Genomic DNA, 12948 nt, shown 5'->3' with positions numbered 1-12948 from the left:
AGAAATACCATTACCACCCTTGTGCTAGTCACTCATACTGGTGGCATGGCAATTTAGGACCAAAGGTTCATATCATGACAAATGTGTCTTTTGGTGTCCATAACTAGGAATACACAAGTAATGTAAGAGAAATGAATGAAATTTACAAAGTCAGAATTTAGTCTGTGAAAATACTTTCAGTCATCAGACAAGTAAGTAGAAGGTAGTTTTCATTGATTCTTAGTCGAGACAGATTTTTTACTTCAAGAAATATATTAAGTAAAGTACAAATTTACATGATTTAAAATTAAAAATACACCATGATTTTTTAATATTTTATGGGAATAATATGACAGAATTTATCAGAATTCCTGTGTTTCTAGGGCATGAATATATAGTAATACTGCAAACTATAATCATGTCTGCAACAGCTCAAGGATGAAAGAAACTTAATAAAGGTGTTGCTAAATTTTACAACAATCCTAAGTATTTTCACAGCAATACCTCTAGTAAGTTGTTAAGTTGAAAGGTTTCTAAATTATCATTCATAGTGATGCTAAATGTAGAACAACCATGGTATAAAAAAAATGACTTACCATTATCTCTTTACATCCTCCATGGGAATTATGTTATCAAATTCTTGTAATGTAAAAAGGTGATGAGTGTGCAGACAAAAGTGTAGAAAAAAAAAGGTATTATAAGGGATATGTCAGGAAATTAATATATGAAATAGTACATTATTTTCCTAGATCTTGTGATATTGGCAATATTTGTCAGCTTGTTCAAATGTGACTTTTGCTGTGATCTTTTTGTCTTTCTGATTGAACATTTTACACTTAATTGTGTATTTGTTACTATTAATACTTCTAATACTTAAAAAATATTAATACTTTTAAAATTATTTCCCCAATTTTTATAATCTTTCATCTCTTCAAACCCTTTATGTGCCCCTGGGTATGAACATCATACATTATTCTTATCCTTCAACAGTGCTCATAGCCAGGCAAAATGAGGTTTGCAAAGCATTGTGGAGAGCTAAGAGTAGAACTTGGCAAAATTTCCCATGCATTATAATTACCCAGGGGGCTTGTTAAATAAAACACAGAGCACTGGGTTTCTTCCCCAAAATTTCTGAGTCAGTGGGTTTTAGATGGGGCTGATAATTTGCTTTTCTGTAAGTTCTAAAGAGGTGCTGATGCTGCTGGGACCACATCTTGAGTGACAATGGTCTACACATTAGAGGAACATAAGTCATTAAAGATTAGTCAGGGATTTAAGCAGTAAGTGAGGAGGTTAAACTCCTACTTTGTTGCTGGTGGAGGTTCTTGCTGGCTTATTAATAATATAGTGGGATAAAACAAAATAATAAAAACCAAGTGATATGTTAACTGACACCAAAGTTCCTCTTAGCAAAAGAATTAGCAAGCCAAGATTTAGGAAGAAATCACAAACAAATTAAATTGAGATGCATAAAACTATCATAGCAAATTGGAGATAAGGGTCAGGAGAATAAATAAAAAAGAAAAAGAACTCAGGTAGGAGAGAAAGGTCTAGGAAGATGAACCTATGGATATGGGTGATTCATGAAAAATTTCAGATGAAGGAAGGGTAGGGAATTTCCAAGAGCAAACATGTCTAATATTCCATTTTAATTTATTTCTGTTGCTGTGTTATAAATGTCCTATACTGCCTCAAGCATGCAGTAAAAGTCTACTTTATATGTACAGCCAGGCTTGTGATAATAGGGAGTAAAAGGATGGGGAAACAAACAAATAAAATTTAAAATTAAGTAATGACTCCTGCTCAACATTCATTCTTTTGCTGAAGATTATGTATAAGGAGAGTCTCAAATCTATAACTTTTAGGTGGATCTAAGATCAGATAAGTAGGAGTGTAGTGCCCACTGTGCAATTGGAAGCTGCAGAGCTGAATGGTGGGGAAAATAGAATGTATATTTCATAAAAGCAGCTTTTGAGCACATAATTCAGGAGCATATGGGAAGCAAACCCCATATTTCCAAACAATACTGGAGAAAAGTGACTGAATTAGTTTGTAGGTCTATCATAATAAAATGTTACATATTGTGTGGCTTAAACAACAGAAATTTATTTTCTTTCAATTCTGGAGGCCAGACGTCCAAGACCAAGATGTCAGCAGGATTAGTCTTCTCTCCTTGGCTTGTCAATGGCTTGTCTCTGTGTCTTCACATGGTTTTACCTTCATGTGTCTCTAGGTCAAAATCTTTCTATAAAGACAGTAGTCATATTGGATTAGAGCCCACCCTAATGACCTGATTTTAACATAATTGCCTCTTTAAAGAATGTAGTCACATTCCATATTCATTATAGTTACATTCTGAAGCACTGGGAAATAGGATTTCCATATATTAATTTAGGGAGGATATAGTTCTGCATCAGAGTGACCTTTGAAGGGAGAAGACTACTTCCTGGATAACAAAAGTAAAAAAAAAAAAAATAGTAATAGTAGCAATTCAACAAATATTTATTGAACAAACTGTAGTTCTAGAAACTGACCAGTGAACAAAATAAATAAAAGAGTTAATTCAGATGAGCTAGTGTAGGGAGACAAATAATAAATAGCTAAGTGATATGGTGGGTGTTGATAAATTCTATGGAGAAAATTCTAGTAGAAAAGGAAACAGTAAATGCTGGATGGAAGGCTGGTCTGCTATATTAAATACAATATCCAGGAAAATTCTCACTGACCAGGAACATCTAGGCAAAGACATGCTTAGAGGTTGAATATCAGTTGAATATCAAGTGATGATAATTATAGCATTATATGTACTTACTATCTGTGTTATTTTATCAGCTTTTAGTGCCTATTGTATATTAGACATAATTCTAAGCACTTTACATTCATTATGTCATCTTTAGTTATCTCATTAGCCTAATAATATAGGAACTTTCACTCTCATCTTTTGATAAATGATGAACTTGAAGCTAAGAGAAGAGTAATTTTCTCAATATCACACAGTATTAACAAGGTAGATTTTGATTCCAACATTTCCTGAATCCAAACCTAATAATCTTCTCATGATTTTACAATAGGTGTTTAATATATATGGGTCCAGATTTTGAAAGTACCAGCTGGTAGAACCATTTTGCCACTACATGTGAGATCTCACTGAGTTCAGTGCTGCCAGATAACTATAACCTCACATAAATTATTTTATTCAAGGCTCAGTTTCTTCATCTGTGAAGTGGGGTTAGTTAGCAGTGTTCTTCTCAGGGGATCATAGCGAGTATTAAGAGTTAATCTTTGTTAACCATTGAGCACACTATCTGGCACATATCAGGTGCTCAGAAATAAGAGTTGCTATCATCGTCATTATCACCATCACCATCATCATCACCATCATCATCATCATCACCATCTACCATTGTCATAAAGGCTCTAGGTAACCTCCCATCCCAGAAAAATAATCCCATCTGTGAGATAAAAGGATTAGACTAAGTGATCTCCAAAATCCTTCCTACCTCTAATACTTTATGAGTCTATTTAAAATTCTCAAGTGAGGAAAACAGTGTTATTGAAATGCTAGAAGTGTATACTTGGTTCTAAATAGAACATAGACATGTCAAAGGGCATTTGACATATTTCCCAGACATAGGTGAAGGTACAGAGACATTATCTATAGTGAGCCTTTATGTTGATGAACACTGAAGAGCTTGATGATTTGTGCTTTTCTGTCTGTCCTACTTAGAGTCAAAATTGAGAGTTGTGCACTTATAACAGGAACATTCATTCACAAATCAAGCTAGATGTAACAGAGAGCTCATTGAAAATGGGAACATTTTAGCCCATGACAACCACAAACTAGTACAAACATCTCTATAGAATGTTCTCATCCATGAAGGACAAAATAGGAAAGTTTCCAAACTTTTTCCCTCTAAGTTCTGGCTTGAATCTAATATTTTTCAATTCAATGTTATATTTTTCTGAACAGAGAAAAATAGAAACTGGATGTTAGGCCAAAATTAAAACATGAAAAACAAAAAAAAACTAAGAGATTATTTGGCTCTAGATTTTACCCTATGTAGGAAAGCCCAAAACATTGTCAGACAGTTCTGACTAAATTCTTTCAATAGCTGGTGATTCATTACCTTAGAGCAGCCCATTTATTATGTTCAAATTATTAGATTCTTCTTGAGCTTCTACTCAATATAAGAAAATGTGAGGAACTTTATCCCCTGCCCCCCAAAGAGGAACAAGGATTCAAAGCATTCCCACATAGTAAAAGACCAGAGATAGAGTCATTATGTGAAATAAAGGGCTGAACCAGCCAGGAACATATATGGATGACTGCTTATACCACTGTTCAGGAGAAGGGATGATACTGGATTGCGTGTCTGGGTCTTCAACGGATTCAAATACAGTTATATTCAAAAACCTCAAAGAGATTAACCTGGACAGGGAGTGAAACACCTGTCTCACAGTCAGAAAACTATTAAAGATGTACTAATTTAGTGGTTAAACTCATTGCTTTGGGGTAGTTTGTTAAGGACCAATAGTTAACTACAATGCTGTGAAACAGAGCTAAAGTCACCAATATGAGGTCTGATTCTCAACTGGAGAAACCAATGAACAAGGCAGAAGAAATTGCAAAATCTTTACATAGAGAGGTAAGGATGAAATTAAAAAAAAAAAATTCTTAGGAAGCCCTCCCCTCAAGCTGAAGTAAAATTTCATAATTTACTAGAGACACAGATGTCAATCAACTGAGAAAATAATTACTTCTGAGGAAATGAAAATAATAGCACAATCTTCAAAGGACTTAAAAACAGTTATATTCAAAAGCTTCCAAGAGATTAAAAATACATAAACCATCCAAACAAAAAAAAAAATAAAAAAATTGGAAGCAAAGAAAGGTGAGCATAAATCATAACAGATCAAAAATCTATTAGAAAATTTTTAAATCATGGCTTTAAAAAGTCATTACACACTTCTGAGACAGTTCTGTAATCTGAAAGAAGTAGTAAATTTCAAGACAGTCAGAAAAATTCTCCAAGAAAGTAGTCTAGTGAAATAAATATTTAAAAAATAAGAAAGAGAAGTTAAGTGATATAGATGAATAGATTGAGAAATTCTAATGAAATATCACAATCGGTACTGTAATAAGCTGCCCAACTCTTCCTTCAGTGAGGAATTTGCTGATCCAACTTCTGAGAATACTGTTGGCAGTGTGCATATGTCAACTCTTTATGGGATTTCATCACCTACAAAGAACTGCTTTCCCTAACCTCAAAACACTTACTGGACTGGCTCTCATCCAATAACCAATTCATATGGGAGAATAAAGGCATGATTGTCTTGTTTTATTTGAGGATAATTCATGATAACATCTTCATGTGTTCACTCATGTTTCTTTCAGCTCCCTTCTATAGGTCTTGAGCCTAAAGATACTGCTTAAAAGACATTATGGATTCGAACTTAGCATTTGCTTCCTGAGAAACCCAATGGAGCCATTTAGTTCCAGCAATGACTCATGAAACCAGATGCTAAGACAGGATTTTACAACTGTATCACTCACCACATGGATGCCAAGAAAGAATACATTTCTAGCTTCTGGCACAAGTGGGTGGTCTAACTGTTACAGTGAATAAGCTAACAAATGTGATTAAATGGAAATCACATAAAAAAGAGGGCAGAAAAATGGAACAAAGCACAAAGGAGATAAATAGAAAGAAAATAGTAACATGAAAGACTTAAACTTAACTGCATCAATTATCACATTAAATGTAAATATTCAAATATCTCAACTAAAAGGCAGAGATTGTCAGATTGCATTTTTTTCAAGCAAGGCTCAACTATATTGATTCTATATTATAATTCTATATATAATTGTGAGCTTTGTGTTGCAATGCAGATAAGTTACTTGGACGTTTTGGATATTTAGGCTTTGCTTTTATGACATGTTGGATGCATCTGGGGAAGTGCTTAATTGAAGGTTTATATTTTCTGTTACTGAGGTAAGACTTTCCTGAGTGTTCTACCCAATTCCTCATGAATTATGGAATTTTCCAGTCTGACTGGTGAGAACAGGCAATATTTCTGGTCTAGTGTGAGTTCCAGGCACTGTCCTCAACTGTCCTTTTGAATATTTCTATCTGAAGTCCTGGATTATTTTCCTCACATGTATGCCCTGATCCTTCATGGAATAGCCTAATGGGATATTCAGAATGGGTCAGCTCTCTCCTCTCTGGCATTCTGTCAAGCAAATTCTAACCACCTTTTTTCCCCTGGACTCTCAGCTCTTTCTCTATTCCCCCACACCTGAACCATGGCCTAGAGATTCTCTCAAGGAAAGGAATCAGGAAATCATAGTGTTCAACTCAAGTTTTCCATTTCTAATCAACCACTATCTTTTTCTTTTTTGCCTGATTTCCAATGTCTTGAAAACCAATATTTCATATATTTTTTTGTCTTTATTCTGTTAGCTATTTCAAGCTGGGGGAAAATCTGAGGCTAAAGTCCCTCTTACCTCATCTTAGTTGAAAATACAAGAATAACATAATATGAAAGGAACAAAAGCATGGTTCAAACATTCATAAACCATGTGATCTCAATCCCATGAAAAAAATACATACAAATATTGGCAGATTATACAGAAAAGAGTGAAGAGGACATCTATTAAAATATATTCTCTTTAAAAAAATTACAACACTGAACAAGCTTCAATTTCAAATTCAGAAAATAAAATGATTTTTAGAAAGTTTTTTAATGTTATGGGAAATTGGTTGTGTACAATGCTAGTAAAAATTGCAAATTTCAAAACTCCATATAGCCATGTTCCTCAAGCTATGTTAGAAGTTCCCTGGGATACCACAGCAAACTCTCAGTGGTGCTGTAGGATAGCTTATATTTTGAGAGAAATACAGTTATATTCAACATCTGTTGGATGCTACAAAAACTACTAGCACAAGGTGGTTCATATTTTCAAAAGTAGTCTGTGTTCCATTCCTTTGGGGATGTCATATCTTTGCAACACTGAGTTGTCAACAGTTACTATGATTAAAAAGTACTTGTGTAAACAGTGTGGAGCAGGAAATTAGGGTGGTAGTATCCAATCTAATTCCAAGGATTAGTGGAATCGAGCCATGCAGTGCTTGATAAGTGCACTGCTTTTATCCCATTAGTAATAATTATAATTATTTAAGAAGCAAATAAAAATGTTATTTTTATTTCCATTTATTTATTATTTTTTTAAATGGCTATAAGTTTTGAGGACACAAATACTTAAGTTGTTTAGAAATAACTACTTAATAAGTGGAAATCTTAGATATCTGTCCTAGGAGGTGCCATGAAAAACATTCTAAGATATTCAGTGTGCCAAGAAAGATGGAGACCTTCTACCAATAGCATGATCATACAGATTCATACACACAAGACCAAAGGAAATACAACATAATGTTAAATATTAACAGTGATTTACTCACACAATCAGAAACATCATTCTTGCTTGTTTGTTTGCTTGTTTGGTCCTGTACTGCATTACCACTAGCGAGATTAGATTCAGCTAAATGATTAAGACCAGAGACAAAGAGGAATGGTATAACAGCCATGCTCTTAAGGGTAGAATGGGCAATAGCAAAACAAAGGCAATGCTCATCAAGTGGGAAGAGACACTGTTTGGGCAGGTGTGGGGAGTAAGTGTTAGATGAAATCTGTCAATAGACTTGAGGCAGAGATCCAGATGTAAGAAAATAGTTGGCAGTAGGAAGAGCTCAAAACATAAGGAATAGATTCATAAGCAGCACTCTAGGACCAGGGAAATGCAGGAAAACATCACACATCAGCTATTGAGGACCTGAGGTCCTGGGAAGTCTTTCAAAGCAGGCTCTTGAGAATGAATGTTGGGAGGAGTTATATGAGGAAAAAAGACAAGGAAGTTATGACTGGAACAAAAACACAAGTCATCTAATTTGGTTAGGGGCTAAGCCCTACTCACGAGCTTTAAGTCAAAGGCAGGATTGATGCTGAGCCCTTAAGCTTGAGTCAAGCTAATTCAACAAGCATCCTAATCAGAGGTAGAGTACTGAACCAGATGAGGTTATGAGATATCATCTATGAAAATAAACTGTTTGGCAGGTGATGAGGAGGAGATAGCATGGTTGACTGCATTTGTTTTTAGTCTCTATCCTGACATTTTTGAGCTTTGGGAATTTGAGCAAATCATACTCTTGAGCCTAAGTTTCCCCCTCCATAAAAAGAGAACAATAATCCACCCTGACTGTGAAGGCTGTTATGAGATACAAGGAATTTTTCCTCAACCAGGACTTAACCTTTTTGAATACAGAAAGTATCTTTGATTCACTACTTTCATAAAACTGTCACTGTTTATTTCAACAACATATGTGAAATAGTTTTGAAATGTTTCTGTGTTCCAAACTTTAATGTACCAAACCTTCTTATTCTTCTTTTTTAACTATTGTGGTAAGAGCACCTAACATGAGATCTGCCTTCTTAAATGTTTAAGGGCAAAATACATTTTTGTTAACTATAAGCACAATGTTGTAAAGCAGAACCCTAGAATTTTTCTTATTTTATTTAAGTAAAAGCTTATATTTGTTGAACTGCAATTCTATTTTTCCCTGCCTTCAGATCCTTGGCAACCACCATTCTACTTTCTGTTAAGCAGAATCATGCAGTATTTGTCTTTCTGTGACTGGCTAATTTCACATAGCATATTGCTCTCCAGGTTCATCCATGTTGTCATATTTGGCAGGATTCCTTTCATCTTTTAAGACAATAATATTACGTTGTATGTATATACTACAATACATTTCCTTTATCCACTCATCTATTGATGAACATTTAGGTTGTTTCTTTATCTTGGCTCTTGTGAATAATGCTACAATGAACTTGGGAGTGCTAATAACTCTTCAAAATCTTGATTTCAATTTTTTGGATATTTATGAAGAAATTAGATTGTTGGATGATAGAAAAAAATTGAAATATTTTAATGCATTCTCCATACTATTTCCCATAAAATTTCTATCAACAGTATAAATAAATTCCAATTTCTTCACATCCTTGACAACAATTGTTATTTTTTGATTTTTGATAATAACCATCCTAAGGGTTATGGAATGATTTCTTATTGTGATTCTGACTGTATTTCCCTGATGATTAGTGATGTTGAGATCTTTTGATATACCTGATGACCGTTGGTATATCTCCTTTTGTGAAATGCCTACTCATGTCTTTCACTCATTTTTTAATCAGATTATTTATTTTCTTGTTATTGAGTTCCTTTGATACTTTGAATATTAACCCCTTCTCTGATATGTGGTCTACAAATATTTCCTCCCTTTCCACAGGTTGCTTTTTCACTCTGTCAATTGTTTCCTTTGCTGTGCAGAACCTTTTTAGTTTGATGTTTTGCTTACCTAATTTTGCTATTGTTGCTTACACATTTGGTGTCAGACACAAGAACTCATTTCTTAGGCCCAAGTCATGAAGCTTTTCCCTTACATCTTTTTTAAGAGTTGTATAGATTTAGGTCTTACATTTAAATCTTTAAGCCATTTTGAGTTAATCAAACCTTCTACTCTTGTTGAGATCACTGCCATTCTTGAAATACTATCTGAAGGCTTCCCTGATGTGCCTGGTCAGAACTAACTTCTTCCACAGTGTTTCCATGGTATTCTGCTTGGATGTACCTTCCTCCTTTCTGTTCTTTGTCTTTTCTCTCTGTACCAAAACTATATTGAGCATAAAAATGAATAAGATATTGTCTTTTTTTAAGAATTTGCAATATTTTCTATTAGGAGCCAGATGTTAAATATGTTAGTTTTTGTGGACAAAATATGGTCTTTGTCACATATTACTCTTTATATTTTTGCAACCCTTTAGAAAGATAAAAATTATGCTCAGCTCATGGATTATAAAAGATCAGACTATGGGCTGGATTTGTAGCATAGGCTATGGATTTTCAATGCTGTTATAGAAGGTCACAATTTAATGAGAAAAAATAAAGAACAAACAGCTACAATAATGAGAAATCAAAATACAGGGTGGAAAACAACATACGTACAACATTTTGATAGCACAATAAGGAAATAACTAACTCTTACATAGCATCTACTAAGTGTCAGGCCCTGTTCTAAGTACCATACACATATTAATGCATTTAGACCTTACACCAAACTTATGAAGTAGGTATTATTATTAACTCTGTTTTATAGATGAAGAAACTGAGGCATAGACAGACTATATAACTTGCCCAATGTCACACAGCTAGTAAAAGAAGATATTGAATTTGAACTCAGTGAATTTGTATTTAGTTCCTACTTATTGAACTCTAATCTACTTTATCCTTTATCTCTATGTTGTAAAACCTATTTATTGTAATACTAGTTGTGACCCATTATTTCTAAGTATTCCTTTTATCTATTTTATTTTCCCTTTCACCCCCTAGCCAAAAGAATGTCTAAAGAGGTACTTTCTGAGAGTCTTGAATTGGAATACTTTGTCTAGTCAGTAATAATTTTTTGAAGGGATGTGGTCTGAAGAAGAGACAAAAAGGAGAGATTAAAAACTATAATGTCTAAGAGTATGAGAATTTTTAAATCTTAATAAATGAAGCTGAACCCCCACCCCATGTACTTTATATGTCACAAAAGAATCCTAGATTCTCATCAATTGCCATAAACATGGCTGCAAGTATGTTTGGGGGCAGGGAGCTGGGAAATGTGCAGCAGCCTTTTAATATCCAATGTGCATGGACATAAGTCCTTATTTCCATATCTGGGGGATTCTTCTGGCAAAAAACAGTGCTGTATTTGGGGATTCTCAACTGGAGTTAAAGGAATTAAATTCTCTATCTACTTCCTATCTCTCTCCACGTTTCATTTCACAATGCTCTCATACCTTCCTCTATTGCATTTCTATTTGTATTTACACAAAACATGAGCCTAAAATAGAGATGTTTGCAATTATAATAATTAACTCAAACCTTTAGATTTTATAGAGTGATTAAATGCATGTTCTTGTTTAATATTTACTTTTTATGTGTGGATAACATCAAAGATTACAGAAATTAAATGAATTTTGCAAGATCTCACAGCTGATCACAGTCAGAGCCAAAAATAAAAATCCAGCTCTGGACAATGAGCCCACTGAATTCTCTACATTCAATGTTAACACACTTGTGGTATTTTGGGGAAAACATTATTCTCTCATTGTTTAAATGTCAAGCAAACTTGGCAGGAAACCCAACTCTGCCACTTAAAGGTATATAGTGTTAGACGAGACACTTTGTCTCCCTAAACCTCAGTTTTCTCATCTGTAATATGAATATTTTTTTAACAAATATAATTCCATTATAAACTGCACATACATGGAAGTCACTTAAGAGAAAGTTTACCTTCTTTTTTTTCTTTTAAGAAATGTGATTGAGACAGCAGAAGCAAGAAGAACTACATTCCCACAGCCTGTGAAATGAAAAACACATTCACAGAAAGATAGACAAAATGAAAAGGCAGAGAACTATGTACCAGATGAAGAAACAAGATAAAAACTGAGAAAAACAATTAAATGAAGTGGAGATAGGCAAGCTTCCAGAAAAAGAATTCAGAATAATGATAGTGAAGATGAGGAAGGACCTCAGAAAAAGAATGGAGGCAAAGATCAAAAAGATGCAAGAAATGTTTAATGAAGACCTAGAATAATTAAAAAAAACACCTAGAAAAATTAAAGAACAAACAAACAGAGATGAAAAATCCACTAGAAGGAATCAATAGCAGAATAACTGAGGCAGAAGAACAGATATGAGACCTGGAAGACAGAATTGTGGAATTCACTGCAGTGGAATAGAAAAAAGAAAAAAAGAATGAAAAGAAATGAAGACAGCCTAAGAGACCTCTGAGACAACATTAAACACACCAACATTCACATTATAGGGGTCCCAGGAGAACAGAGAGAGAAAGAACCAAGAAAGTATGTGAAGAGATTATAGTAGAAAATTTCCATAACATGGGAAAGGAAATAGCCACCCAAGTCCAGGAAGTGCAGAGTCCCAGGCAGGAAAACCAAAGGAGAAACATGCTGAGACACATAGTAATCAAACTGACAAAAATTAAAGATAAAGAAAAATTATTAAAAGCAACAAGGGATAAATGACAAACAGCATGCAAGAGAACTCCCATAAGGTTAACAGCTGATTTCTCAGCAGAAATTCTACAAGTCAGAAGGGAGTGGCACGATATAATTAAAGTGATGAAAGGAAAGATCCTATAACCAAGATGACTCTAGCTGGCAAGGATTTCATTCAGATTCAACAGAGAAATCAAAAGCTTTACAGAAAAGGAAAAGCTAAGAGAATTCTGCACCACCAAACCAAATCTACAACAAATGCTAAAGGAACTTCTCTAAGTGGGAAACACAAGAGAAGAAAAAGACCTACAAAAACAAACCCAAAACAATTAAGATAAAGGTAATAGGAACATATATATCAATAATTACCTTAAATGTGAATGGATTAAATGCACCAACCAAAATACACAGGCTCACAGAATGGATACAAAAACAAGATCTATATATGTGCTGTCTACAAGAGACCCATTTCAGACCTAGGGACACATACAGACTGAAAGTGAGGGGATGGAAAAAGATATTCCATACAAATGGAAATCAAAAGAAAGCTGGAGGAGCAATACTCATATCAGATAAAATGGACTTTAAAATTAAGAATGTTGCAAGAGGCAGGGAAGGACTGCACATAATGATCAAGGGATCAATCCAAGAAGAAGATACAACAATTATAAATATATATGCACCCAACATAGGAGCACCTCAATACATAAGGTAACTACTAACAGCTGTAAAAGAGGAAATCGACAGTAACACAATAATAGTGGGGGACTTTAATACCTCACTTACACCAATAGACAGATGATCCAGACAGAAAATTAATAAGGAAACACAAGCTTTATCTAACACAAT

The sequence above is a fragment of the Grampus griseus genome (genome assembly GCF_964374135.1).
Source record: "Grampus griseus genome assembly, chromosome: 4".
In the NCBI taxonomy this organism is placed as follows: domain Eukaryota; kingdom Metazoa; phylum Chordata; class Mammalia; order Artiodactyla; family Delphinidae; genus Grampus; species Grampus griseus.
This window is presented reverse-complemented; position numbering follows the sequence as displayed.